The sequence below is a fragment of the Cervus canadensis genome, chromosome 16, assembly GCF_019320065.1.
Source record: "Cervus canadensis isolate Bull #8, Minnesota chromosome 16, ASM1932006v1, whole genome shotgun sequence".
NCBI classification, from domain to species: domain Eukaryota; kingdom Metazoa; phylum Chordata; class Mammalia; order Artiodactyla; family Cervidae; genus Cervus; species Cervus canadensis.
In genome coordinates this window covers 34,156,847-34,169,534 of record NC_057401.1, presented here as the reverse complement: position 1 = coordinate 34,169,534, position 12,688 = coordinate 34,156,847, and the positions used below count along the sequence as shown (strand labels likewise).

General features: G+C 41.4%; 1 protein-coding gene across 5 annotated transcripts in view; it reads right to left on the bottom strand.

The window, feature by feature from the left end:
* Positions 1 to 12,688, bottom strand: part of LIFR (LIF receptor subunit alpha) — a 116,088-nt gene that overhangs the window by 60,652 nt on the left and 42,748 nt on the right. The window contains exon 1 of one of the 5 annotated variants that reach the window (XM_043488460.1): positions 11,733 to 11,817. The exons of the other annotated variants lie outside the window; for them this stretch is intronic. The gene's annotated coding sequence lies outside the window, so the exon portion shown is untranslated. Of the gene's footprint in view, positions 1 to 11,732; positions 11,818 to 12,688 lie in introns of those variants that run through there. 5 annotated transcript variants of the gene reach the window in all.

Below are 12,688 nucleotides of genomic sequence, written 5' to 3'. Positions count from 1 at the left end.
GCGTGCAGGAGAGTGATGCTGAAATTCAAGCTTTGCTATGTTGTAAGAATCTAGCTGCTGTTTTTCTGAATTTCCTAGGAATTTTTTATACACTCTCATCCTGATGTTTCGTTTCTTGGGATCCTGACATTCCTGTCACTTTTGGTCATCTTCATTCCAGCAAGAACTTCCCTCTTAATTCAATAGCCTGTTCCTTATCAACTTCAGCATGTGACAATAAATTTGAGCACATCGTTCCAGTGCCTAAAATGCTTTGAAGGTTCCCACTGCTCCAACATCAGGGCCTTGTTCTGCCTGGCAGAATGAACCTCCACACTTCCACAGGCCTCAGGTCTCCTCCCAAACCACGACTCTAGGGAATGGCCCCTTCCACCCACCAACATTCTCCACCCCAACGCTTCCCAAGATTCAGAGGCCCCTGGAAGCTCCACCCTACTGAAGAGAGACATTCATCCACTCAAATCTCACCTCAGCCCAGCCATAACAGGAGTGACTTCAACAGCCTTCAAGAAATGTCAACAAGCATCTATCAGACAAATAAACTTGTTCTCCCCTGAAACACTCTACTACTACAGTAAAGGAACAACCTGAAGAACATTCCTTCTTATTCAAAAACATGTCAAGAGATCTTCAACATGCAAGAAAGCATGATATAAGCTCACCTTCAGAAAGAACCAGGAGCAGCTCCATTCCCCAGTCCATGCTTGCCCACACTCTTGCTGTATCAAAGGTTGTCTCTTCTTTTCTAAAAAATTCTAATCTCTTCCAACTGTTAGCCAAAAATCTCATTTCCTTGCTTATGTAATCAAAATACATTTTCATATGTTTACTGGTGATTTACAATGCTTTATTTGCAAACTGCTTGTTCTATCTTTTGCCTCTCTTTTAAATTAGGCATTATTCCTTACTGCTCAATTAGAAAGAAATATCACAATATGCACATGAACTCTATTATATACATTGCAAATATATATCCCAGTTTGCTTTCTTACTTTCCAGTGAAGTATCTGTTTGACTTTCAGACTTCTTAATTCTGTTCTTTATAGTTTTTGACTGTAAACTTCTTTCTCATGCAAAGATTCTATAAATTGTCACCTTTGAGGAATCTGTGAAATATCTAGTCTTTGTCACTGTCTTCAAGTACAATTAAGACTTTTAACATTTTAGACTTGAATCCATATGAAATTAAATGTGGTGAACAGTAAGGGCCAGGGACCGAGCTCTCCCCTCTCCCCATCAAGGTTAGCACGTGCCCCAATGTTGGTTATTAAATAACAGAATCCTTCCTCCACTGATTTGAGATGCAATTAGGACTCCATTTCTTCTCAACTTCCTTCATGGAAGTCCTTTAACCCTTCATCACACATTCTTTCACTGAACAGCATACTCTCTTCTTGTGGCTTTAACCATCACTCATAACTAATGTGCTAATGATAAAGAACCCGCCTGCCAGTGCAGGAGACGTGAGCGATGTGGGTTCTATCCCTGGGTCAGGAAGATCCCCTGAAGGAGGGCGTAACAACACACTCCAGTATTCTTGCCTGGGAAATGTCATGGACAGAAGGAGGCTGGTGGGCTAGGATCCATACAGTGGCAGAGATGGACACAAAGGAAGCAACCTGGCATGGCATGGCGTAACTAATGACTTTTAAATATGTATTTCCAGAATTGTCATCCTCCCGGTTACAGACTAAGCATCGACTGGGCAACTCCTCATCTGCAGAAACCCATGCAAATGAGGTCCGTGAGGAAAGACAAAATATTCTGATGCTACATACCCACTAAGATATTTCACAGATTCCTCAAAAACTCCACATGTGCAGAATTAAAGTCACTTCCCCTTCCAAACCTACCCCTTGCCAAGTCCGATTCCCATGCACCGCACCAGCCTCTCCTGGGTCACTCAACTTCTCCCACTCCTTCTACCTATTCACCAGTTCTACCTCCAAAACATGCCTTGACTCTTTGCCCTGGAACGTACCCCTACTTCCACCCGCACTGCTCTGGTAGACCCTCATCAGAATCTCTGTCACAGGTCACTCACATCACTACCTGATTAACCCCATTGCCTTGGGCATGGGCCTCCCACACCCCACTGCCTTGGGCATGGGATTCCCACACAGTGGGAATCTTCCACATCTTCCACAGTGACTCACCTAGCTCTGAAGACCATCTAAGTTTCATCATTCATCCAAACTCTAGGCTGAATGCCGGGAGGCTTCACATCTACCGCCCTTCTACTCCTGTTCCTGGGGCATCTGTGCCTCCTGGCTCTTTCCAAGACCCTCATGTCCAGATACTGATGGTCTCCTATTGTTCCTGCTGCATCCTGTTGCATTTCTACTTTGGTCATTTATCACATCATACCAGGCATCTCAAAGATTATTCTTGCCCTCCTTCCCACCCCCATTAAAAGTACCCTAAGAGCAGAGATTTGTTTTAACAACACTCCTGAGTCTAAGAGAGCTTTATATGCAAAACATGTTTATTTAGTGAAGTGAACAAATCCACCCAAATGGCATCTTGGGCAAGGACTTACGATATTTTGATGACACCCAATTATTTCTTTACATTCTGAAGAGAAAGCTGAATGCTATGCTTTTGAATGCACCTATCCGCTATAGATAAATTTATGAATTAAAAGAACAGTATTGGCTCACACTGCTAGAGGATTTTTAAAAAAAACAGATGAAATGAAACTATCCTTAAAGCTCTTTCTAAACTCTAAAATGAAAAAATTGATTATTATGTCATAGTTCTGAGCTGCTGAAATGGTGGGTTTAGCTGCGTCAACCTCAATACGTAATTCATAACTACTATTTTTCAGATACCATGCATTGTTTATGTATTATTTATAATAGGCAAGGCACTATTTTAAGTTCTTCAAATCCAAGAGTGGATTTAATGCCCATAACAACATTATGGAGGTCGTATCATGATTGCCCTTCTTTGTATAACAAGAAAAAAGAGGCACAGAGAGGTTTCTGACATTTGCTTGAGGTCACACAGCTAGTCAGGAGTGGAACCTGGATTTAGATCCAGGTCTGGCTACAAATCTCATCTCTAGGCCATTACACTAAATGTGGAGCAGAAGTCACTGAAGTGGGGCAGTGGGTCCAGGGCTCCAGTCCCCATTCCACTCACTAGGTAGCAGGCATGGGGCCTTGGACAAAGCCCCTCATATCTCTAAAATCACACAGCTATGACCCAGGACCCTATAGCTGTTCTCCTCATGGGATACCTTATCTGTCATGTCTGTGAACTGGGAGATCTAGAATGTGAGCAGGAATGCTGCTCCCCAACCCTGGCCAGCTGAGCACTGTTCCTGGTGGAAATACCCCTCACTCTACCAAGCCCTTCCAACCATCACAGCAGGCCAAAGGTCAGGCAGTCAGTGTCAGGGGGCAACACGGCCAACAGCTACCATCTTACTATTCTCCTTACAGCTCAAAGTACATTTCCAATTGGTCAGCTATGACTCAGCAGGTGCTGAGACATACCACAAGGGCCAGGCTGATGAAGGGGGCGACGCTGGCCCCAGGAGTGCAGTGAGGTGGGAGAGCTGTGGTGGGCAGCCCCCAGTTAGCACCTTACTTCCATATTACCAACAGGCAGGAGAGTCTGGTAGTCACAGATCTTCAAGATTTTCACAAAGAGGCAGAAACGCAGGGTTTTTTTCCCCTTTAATGTGAAATCTTTATTTTTAAATGTTGGCAACTAATTCCTTCTTCAAAAATCAGTAGGTAAGCCAAACAAAACACATTTGCAGGCCAACTACAATTCTTAAGGCACCAGTTAGCAACCTGTTTCAGAATGCATCAGCATGAAAAAAATTCTTGTCTTGCTGTTGAAATAACCCTAAAATATAAACTGTTTGAAGACATATATTTCAGGGCACAGATATTGACCAAAATGTGCCTATATGTTTTCTTAACATTCTTTAGGATTGGAATTTGAAGATTCCCTTCTCCAAAAGAAGTCAAATACCTTTTCAATTGGTTGTATTCTTTAATTCCAGATTGTAATATCCTAGGCATCATTCTAGAATATGAATGCTTATCAAAAAAGCAAATGAAAACTGAAATAAAACCTTGAGCATCTGACCAGAGTTATAAGGTCTTCTAAGTATGAGGAAGCATAGCACTTACCTAATGTTATACTTGAGTCTTCAACATAAAGTGGAACAGAGTATGTCAAAACAGAACCTGAAATAATTGGCATTTGTCAAAACTATCCTGGAAAGGGCATTCAATCAGGACAGCAGATACTATCGACTAGAGACACGTAAGCTTGACGTTGATCCTAGACAAGATTATAAAATGTGTTAGGCAAGGAGCCCTAATTTAACGTAACCCAGTCCCACCTAATCCCTTACTTGACGACGCCAATGAGCTGGAAAAGCCGGTGTCAGCATCAGACACAAAGGGTTTGGCTCTGAAAAGACGTTTCCTGACATCTGAAAGGTGTTCATAAGCAAGATGGAGGGACACGGGTTGTATTAAAAGGGACGAGGGCTCTTTCCCCAAGTGATCAATCCTACCCAAGGGGTGCTAATTAATCTATGATGCCAAGCTAGATGAAGATTATGAAAAGATGTAGCAGAGTTCTGTTTTCCTTGACATTTTCATTAATGAAATGGAAGATGATATAGGAATCATATTCACCAAATTTGTGGACCAAAAAGTGTGTAAATAACAAATATACTGGATGTAATAATGAAGATTCTTACAATTAATTTAACAAACTAATTCAATAAGATAAATTTAGCATTAATAATTTCAGGGTCTCAAATAAAATGATGGTGATGATAACAATAACACATAAAAAATTGTATAGTTTGGAGGAGGTGTGACTTAACAGCAACATGTGGAAAAAAAAAAGTACTGGTTGATGAAGTGGGCCAATAATGTAATAGAACTGCCAAAATAACAAGAAGAGGGACAACTCTACTGTCTACTTATTTTATCATAATGTCTGAAATCTTGTCCTCTTGCGGTATTAAAATTGAGGGATTCATTTCTGGTCTAAAAAATTACTAAGTAGATAACCTAACATTAAAGTAATACTAATATAAAACATAAGCTATTACTGTTATCTTTATTACTGTCCAAATTATTATAAATTCTTACTTCAATATAAACAAATCTTTTCTCTCCACTGGTGCAATCTACTCCCTAATTTTTCCCCAGCTTTACTGGGATATAATTTGACAAACAAAACTGTATGGTTGTGAAGTACACAACGTGACGATTTGATATGTATGTGTACACTGTGGGATGATTCTCACAGCCAAGCTCATGTCACCTCACAGAGGCCTTCTCTTCTGGGTGCAGTAAAAATGCTTAGGATTTACTCTCGTAACACTTTTCAGGCATATAATACTGTACAGTAGTACCACCTATCAATTCCCAGACTTTATTGATCTTATAACTGAAAATTTTTGCCTTCTGACCAACATCTTTAGCTTAAGTGGCTACCTCCTCACTTCCACTTCACCTACTCCGTTTTATAACCACCCACACTGAGGATCACTTGAGCTTTTAAACTTTTAAGGGTAAGGCATCAGCAGACCTCTGTTTGAGAGCTTTATTATTTTGTTGTTGTTGTTGTTGTTTTCATTTATTAGTTGGAGACTAATTACAATATTGTAGTGGTTTTTGCCATACATTGATATGAATCAGCCATGGATTTACATGTGTTCCCCATCCTGAACCCCCCTCCCACCTCCCTCCTTTAAACACACTGAACGCCTTCACCGACCAGCAAACTCTGGGAGAGAGCAAAGGACAGGGAAACCTGGCGTGCTGCACTCCCTGGGGTCGCTTAGAGTCAGACACAACTTAGTCACCCGACAGAAGTTTAAGAAAAAGGTGTGAGGGATTGAGCATGGTAAGAGCAGAGTCATTACTGCTGTTCATGTCATTATTAGGAAATACTGCCTCAATGTTATTAGGAAAATAAAGACAAATTTCTAGGGCCAGGCCTGGCTGGGGCCCTGGGGGGCATTTTCCCTTTGGTCTACACTCCTGCCAGGTTGCTGGCTTCTTGGATTCCAGGTTGTTGGATTCCCAGGCCTCCCTGACACAACACGGAGTCACCCTCTGAACCACTGGTCTCACATGCCTGAAACTTCCCCTGGCTTTCCCTGGCCTATGGAGAAGGCGCCAGCTGTCGTCACGGCAGGAGGCTCTCTGCTGTTCCAGGCCATCTAACTTCAGGCCTTTGCCCGCACTGGCCCTGTATTCAAGTTCCAACAAAAGCACCAGGCTCTGCTGTCCTCTGCATCACTGCACACCTTACCCTCTACCCAGAATGTCTTTCCCACCCCACTCTTCCTTATCCACTTAACCAGCACCAACTTGTCCTTCAAAACTCAGCTCATGCTGCTCCTGATCCAACCCTCCTCAGTGTTCTTCCCTATGGATTTCCCCAAACTGAGACAAATTTCAGTTGCCATGCATCCAGTGTGGTCTACCATGCAGCAGAATTAAGAAGCAAGTAAAAATATCAAATATTTCTTATGGCTTTTATCAAAAGCATAAAGACAAAAGGCAGATTACACCCACTCAGCAACATCTGTGGCCTCTTCTGTCGCTGTAAGCGTTTGAGTTTTTGATCCCAGCAATGCAGCCCATGGAATGCATGAATAGAGCAATCACAACTTTGACGATTTGTGAACTGAAAAGTTCCAAAACACAGTTGTCTGTAATTTTACTGAAGCTGGCATTTGAGAAAACACTGAGTTGGCTAAACTCTACACCTAGCCAACAGAGCCAACAGTCTAATGTCTACAGGTCAACACAGCTTTGTTGCTCTCCATTTACTATTACATACTCAGTATATCTCAAGACAGGTAAAGAGTATTCATGACAAGGGAGCCCCCCCACCCGAATAAAAAGAAGAAAGCCAATTGCTGGTTCCAGCAGAGGCCAGGGGAGCAGAGTGGGCCATGGGAAGCAGTGTTATAGATGGAAAAAATGTGAGATAAAGAAGGAATAAAATGTTGGCTTTGCTAGTGGCTCCAATCTGTGACATGACTTCTACATGCATTCTCCACAGGAATAACAAAAAAATGATATATGATACCATCTTATTAGGCTATATGAGAAAAATAAAATGCAAGGTCAGTATTTGTCATAAAGGTCCTAAGACATTTTTCATGAACACTGAGGGTTTCTTTTATATAAAAATATTTAAAGCTGCTACCAACTTTAAAAGATCTGACTCAAAAAAATTAATGTGTTTTGATATACTGTCAAATGGAAACCTCACTTTAAAATGCAGGTTTTATTGCCTCATGCTCAGTAAGACCATGTGCTGGAATTTTTCAAATGGTATATCCATGGATATCCATCCATCCTAAATTCATGAGTACGAACCTACTTCAGTAATTTTACATAAAATAATCTCAAAAAGGCATGTCCTTCACAGAAGATACATAGTAGCAATTTTAAGACTGTTAGCCCAGGATATTCTAACAGATGTGTAACAAGTGTCATCACTAAATCATGAGAGAATGTCAAGGTGAAATAACCTGGTCAGCACCTCATGTCCTTGGTGGAACAAGCAGGAGGCAATGTCTGTGTTCACTGAAAAGTAACATCACAACAGTTTCTTTCAAAATTGTAGGAGAGGAAATGAGGCCCACTTGATTGTCAGCCGTGGTAACATAGCTTTGCTGAGTAGGTGTGCCTCCTGGCCTTGGACTGCCCTGGGCACTTTCCATGTCATTCAGCAGTGAGCATGTGTCTGCCCTGGGCACTGCTGCCTATTTGATGCCTACCCACTGACTGGGGGAAAAAAGCCCTCAATAGTTGTTGAATGAATGAATCACATGTCATTTTAACAACTCTATGAGTAAAAAAGATTGTATCCTGACATTCAAGAACTTATCATACAGGACTGTTAAAGACGATAACAAAAGGGGGAAAAAAGCTTTTGATTCAAAATAAAATCTCTTGGCAATGGAAAGGACTGCAGTTTTAAAGTAAATAATAACTTATTTCCCAGTGACCAGAAGCAATGAAATATTTCATCAGAATGCCCTAAAATGCTTCTTACAAGAGTTGATATAAGTTATTCGGCTAAGAAATTTGTCTTTGTAGGACTATTGGCCTTAATCGTAACAGAATTGTGAGGTCAAGGTAGTATTTACATACTAGCTATGGGCACCATGAGCTGGATATTATTATTCCCTTAACAGATAAGAAATCAGACACAGAACGTACCCAAGTTCACACAACCAATAGATCAAAAAGGGAATCTGGTCTCATTCCCTTCACTACAAAATATGCTTTAAATGTTGGAAATCCAGGAAACCAAAAATGGTTGTTGTTTAGTTGTTAAGTCTTGTCTGACTCTTTGGCGACCCCTATGGACTGTAACCCGGTAGACTCTAAAAATAGTAGTCACCTGTACTTTCAACACAAAACACATAGCATTTGGAGCATAGCCTTCCTGGCATTTTCCTACATAAAAGGTAGAAAACTGAGGCTCTGACTCACTTGAGCTTGCTTGAGCTCTCTCTCTGCCTCTTTCTCCAAGAACAAAAAAAACCACTCCTAGATCAACTTACACATACTGTTTTGCAGTTTGCTTTTTCAGTTTACAAACTTGGAATATCTTTCTACATCAATAAATACTTCCCTACCTCAGTGTCAATGAAGAAAGGGTTTTCCATTACATATGTATGCCACAATTTATGTAATCAATATCCCTATTATTGAGCATTTAAGTTATTTCTAGTTTATAACTATCATAAGCAAAGCTGCAAAAATAATTTTTGCAAATTAGAGGTTGGGTTTTTTGGTGTACTTTTCATGGAGGTCACCAGAATTTGGAGATGAGGTTTTTCCTAATTTGGGAGAGAACTCCCCCGGACAATTTTGAGACACCCCACTATGTGGGCTTCCCATCAAGGGACGAATCACTGTGCCAGGAGAAAGCAACTGACAGGAACATGGGCCCACATGCCTATGTAGGCGAGAACCACTGCTATAGATTGGTCTCCATACACAGGCTTAATTTTTTTTTCCCCTTAGCTTAAATTCCTAGTGGTGGAAATGCCTGACTAAGGGACATGGCACATTTTTGAGGCTTTCTATGAGTAATGCAAAATTACCCTCCTGGAAAGTTGTAACAATTGAAAATACCCACCAGCAGCATTCGAAAGTGACAATCCCCCAAACCTAATAGTTAGCAAGATTTGTTTTTGAACAGTCAAATCCCTATATGGCTCTAAGTTTTAAAAACAGTGAAACTCTTGATAAAACGTATCAAGAAAAAGAGCAGACAATGTGGACAATAAATGCTGGATTTTATAGTACACATGTTTTCAAATACAAAATATAGAACTTTGACAGCACATCCCAGCAGAATGAACAGAATGAATGTTAAAAAAATCTAGTGACACTGGGCTCTGAAAAGTGCCAAGCCAGTAAGACTCCACATCTTTGTCTGCCCACCTGGTTAATATCAGGCTTCACGGTTGGGCTCTAATAGTTAACATGCTCTATTGTTTACAAGAAAACAAACTCACAAAATTGGATATTCTCTCAAATTTTATAAGTACTATCTTATAGCTAAGGTGCAATCTTAAGTTCTCAAAATTCTTACATATTCACTTAGTCAATAAATATCTGAATGTCTACTGTGGGCTAGGCACTGTTCTATGGAGACACAGCAGTGAACCCCACAGATCCCCTGCTGTTCCAGAGTGGAGCGCAGAGCCCTGCAGTTAGGAATTAGCAAATCATAGTTACAATGGCAGTCTGGAACTACTGGATTCTTAGGCAAATGAGAACACCTCTGGGGCTTGGTTTCTTTAGCAGTAAACTTAAAGTTGACCAGAAGATCTAAGGCCCTTTCTGGCTCTTAAATTCTATACCTTCTTTGGTTTTGTTTGAATGCTTAAGCTCCTACCGCTCTTAAGTACTTTGCATTTTAAGCTATATATAGGACTACATATAGTCCTTCCTTAGAAATCAGAACCAGGCTCTCAGCCCCTTCCTCCCAGATTTTACATTTAGAGTGAAACTCTGGTGATCCAGATAATTTCAAGGGATAATACAGGATCAGGTTTCACGTGGATGAAGATTTATGCTCCCAATTTAACTGTTTCTTTGAAAAGGATCCTAAAATGTTCTTGTTCCTTCGCTTTTGCACTGCACTATAAACACTACAGCCAACATGAAACAGGACCAGTGGTGTGGCGGCTGGTCTCCAAGCCTGCGGCTGGGAGGCTGGCTCCCAGCTTTAAGGTGGCGTGCTGGCAGCTGCAGCACTGGGGTTGTGGTAGCCGAGTCTCAGCTCGCTCCAGCTTACCCACACCCCCAATTCACAGGCACATTCTGTCTACAGAATGTCTACAACTCACTGCCCCACCAGCATTTCTAACAGGAGATATGGGGGCATGCCTTCTGCCACCACTTGTTATGTTCCACATGTTCCCACCACCACCATTTCAACTATCCTCTGATCCAGGGTCTCCTTGGAGAAGCCTGCTTCTGCAAGCTGAGAGAGGAAGGCAAGGGGCCTCAGTATCCCAAGTCACCCTTAGGGAAGAACCACACACTGTCTACAAGCACTAGCACCTTTCTGGGGTCTTCCAGGATACTACCACTTAATAATACAGGTGCAGATTCTCAGCTCTGGGTATGTGATTTCAAGTCCTCCTCTGTACCTGCCCTACAAACCAGAAGAATGTGTAGAGGCAAGGTGTTCTCACATTTCTGCAAAAGTACGTGAAAAATTCACCTACTAAAAGGTTTTCTTCAACTTCCAACATAAAAGCATAAAACAGTAACTGATATACACAACCTCTGCCCACAGAAGCGAAAAGGAGCAGCCAGTACCAGTAAGAATGTATGTGTTGTCAATTGTAGACAATGGAAAGTCAACCTGGAAGTCCCGCATCTCTACAGTTCACAAAGGAAATGTAAAGGGAGCAGTACCGGTACTTTTGACTCAAGCGCCTCGGCCTGTACATGTTCCAGTGACCTATAAAACAGATGCTTACGGGCTTCAGCTAGTTTCCCTGGAGGGTTTTTGCTGCAAGGAGACTGACAAAAGACAAAAGGAACTTGATCTAAGATTTCAGAGTCCATCCTTTACCTAGCATGTGCATACAGCTCATGAGAGAATGCTGAAAGATAAAATCATCTTACATGGGAGCAACTTTTTGGGTTCAGGCATCAACCAATTAGAATAGGAAATAAAAATATCAAATCCCCTCATTCTGCAAGATCACAGCTCCTGATGTTGGACAGGACCCCAAAAGTCACAGTTAAGAAAAAGACAACAGATTCTAATTAGGCATCTACAACAATTGCTTGGCACAACACTCATTTCCCAAGATTTCAGTTAATCTAAAGGAACATATATTTAGAATGACAAACAAGTTAGAAGTTGGGAAGAGGAAATACCACAGTTCCTGATACACCCTAAAATAGAACAGGCACACATTCTTCCTGTGAGAATAAAAGTACCTGCATAAAGTACATATATTTTATGGGCTCATTAGTCTGTAATCTGCCCCCAAAGAATTCAAACATTCACTATACTAAAAAAGGCCTCCCAAAGTTTTACACTTAAGCAAAGGGCTAATACACTGAAATCAAAGATGGAACTTCTGACTGAATTACTCAGAAATCACTATAATGTCCTGGAAAATTAGGCACATTTTTAAGGCTTCATAGTTTAATTTCAGGGTACAAAAACAAAATGCAACTCACTTAAAGCAACAATGTGAGAAGATGCTTTAACAGTGGGATGGATCTGGTAACGTCAAGGGCCACAGCCAAGATGGAGAAAACTCAGTTCAAAGACTCCCAAATCTAAGTATTTTGAGAAAAACCAGACAAGATTATTTTTTAAATTCTCTAATTATTAGTTAATTCTCTAAATATTCACAGCCCATCATGACCCAGGCTAAGCAATGAAGAAGCAGCAGATCCACACCTGCCCTCCTGGAGCTTCCAGGTGGAGGAACCCCACCATCCAAGGTCTCTCTCCCACGTCACTGAAACTTCCTTGCCATTTGCAAATGCCCAAGACACCCATCCCAGCGCCTTTCTGATCAGAAACTCCAGCCACACTGGCGGCCGTCTGTTCCCCTGGTGTGTGAGGCTCGGTCCCACCGCCTGGCCCTTGCACAAGCCATGCCCTCCGCGTATGTCATGCCCTCTGCCTCAGCCACCACTCCTCCAGATCTCCAAGAACACACTCAACTCTCGGTTTAAATTTCTTCACCTCAGAGAGGCTTCCAGAACTGCTCAGTCTAAAACAGCGGCCCCACCCTGCCCCTCTTTATCCCAGCAACCCTATTTTATCACTTCCCTAGCACGTCTCACTCTCTGACCTTATTGTCTTTATTGCTTCTCAGCTTTTTATCCATCTCCCTCACTAAGAGGTGAACTCATTAGAATGGGGTCTCTGTCCTGTGCATTGCTACCTTCTCAGTCTCTAGAAAGTTGCCTGGGATGTAACGATGCTCAGAAAATACTTATTTAAGAAGAGCAAACACAGCCAATGTTAGCAGTTTTGTACCACAATGACAGGTATTAAATAACAAAGAAAAAACAAAACACCTTAAACATGAAAAGGTTTCCCTGGTCATTTAAAAAAAGGATTATTATAGTTTCTTACATTAGCTATAAAAACACTTTCAAAAATAAACATAATGGAAATA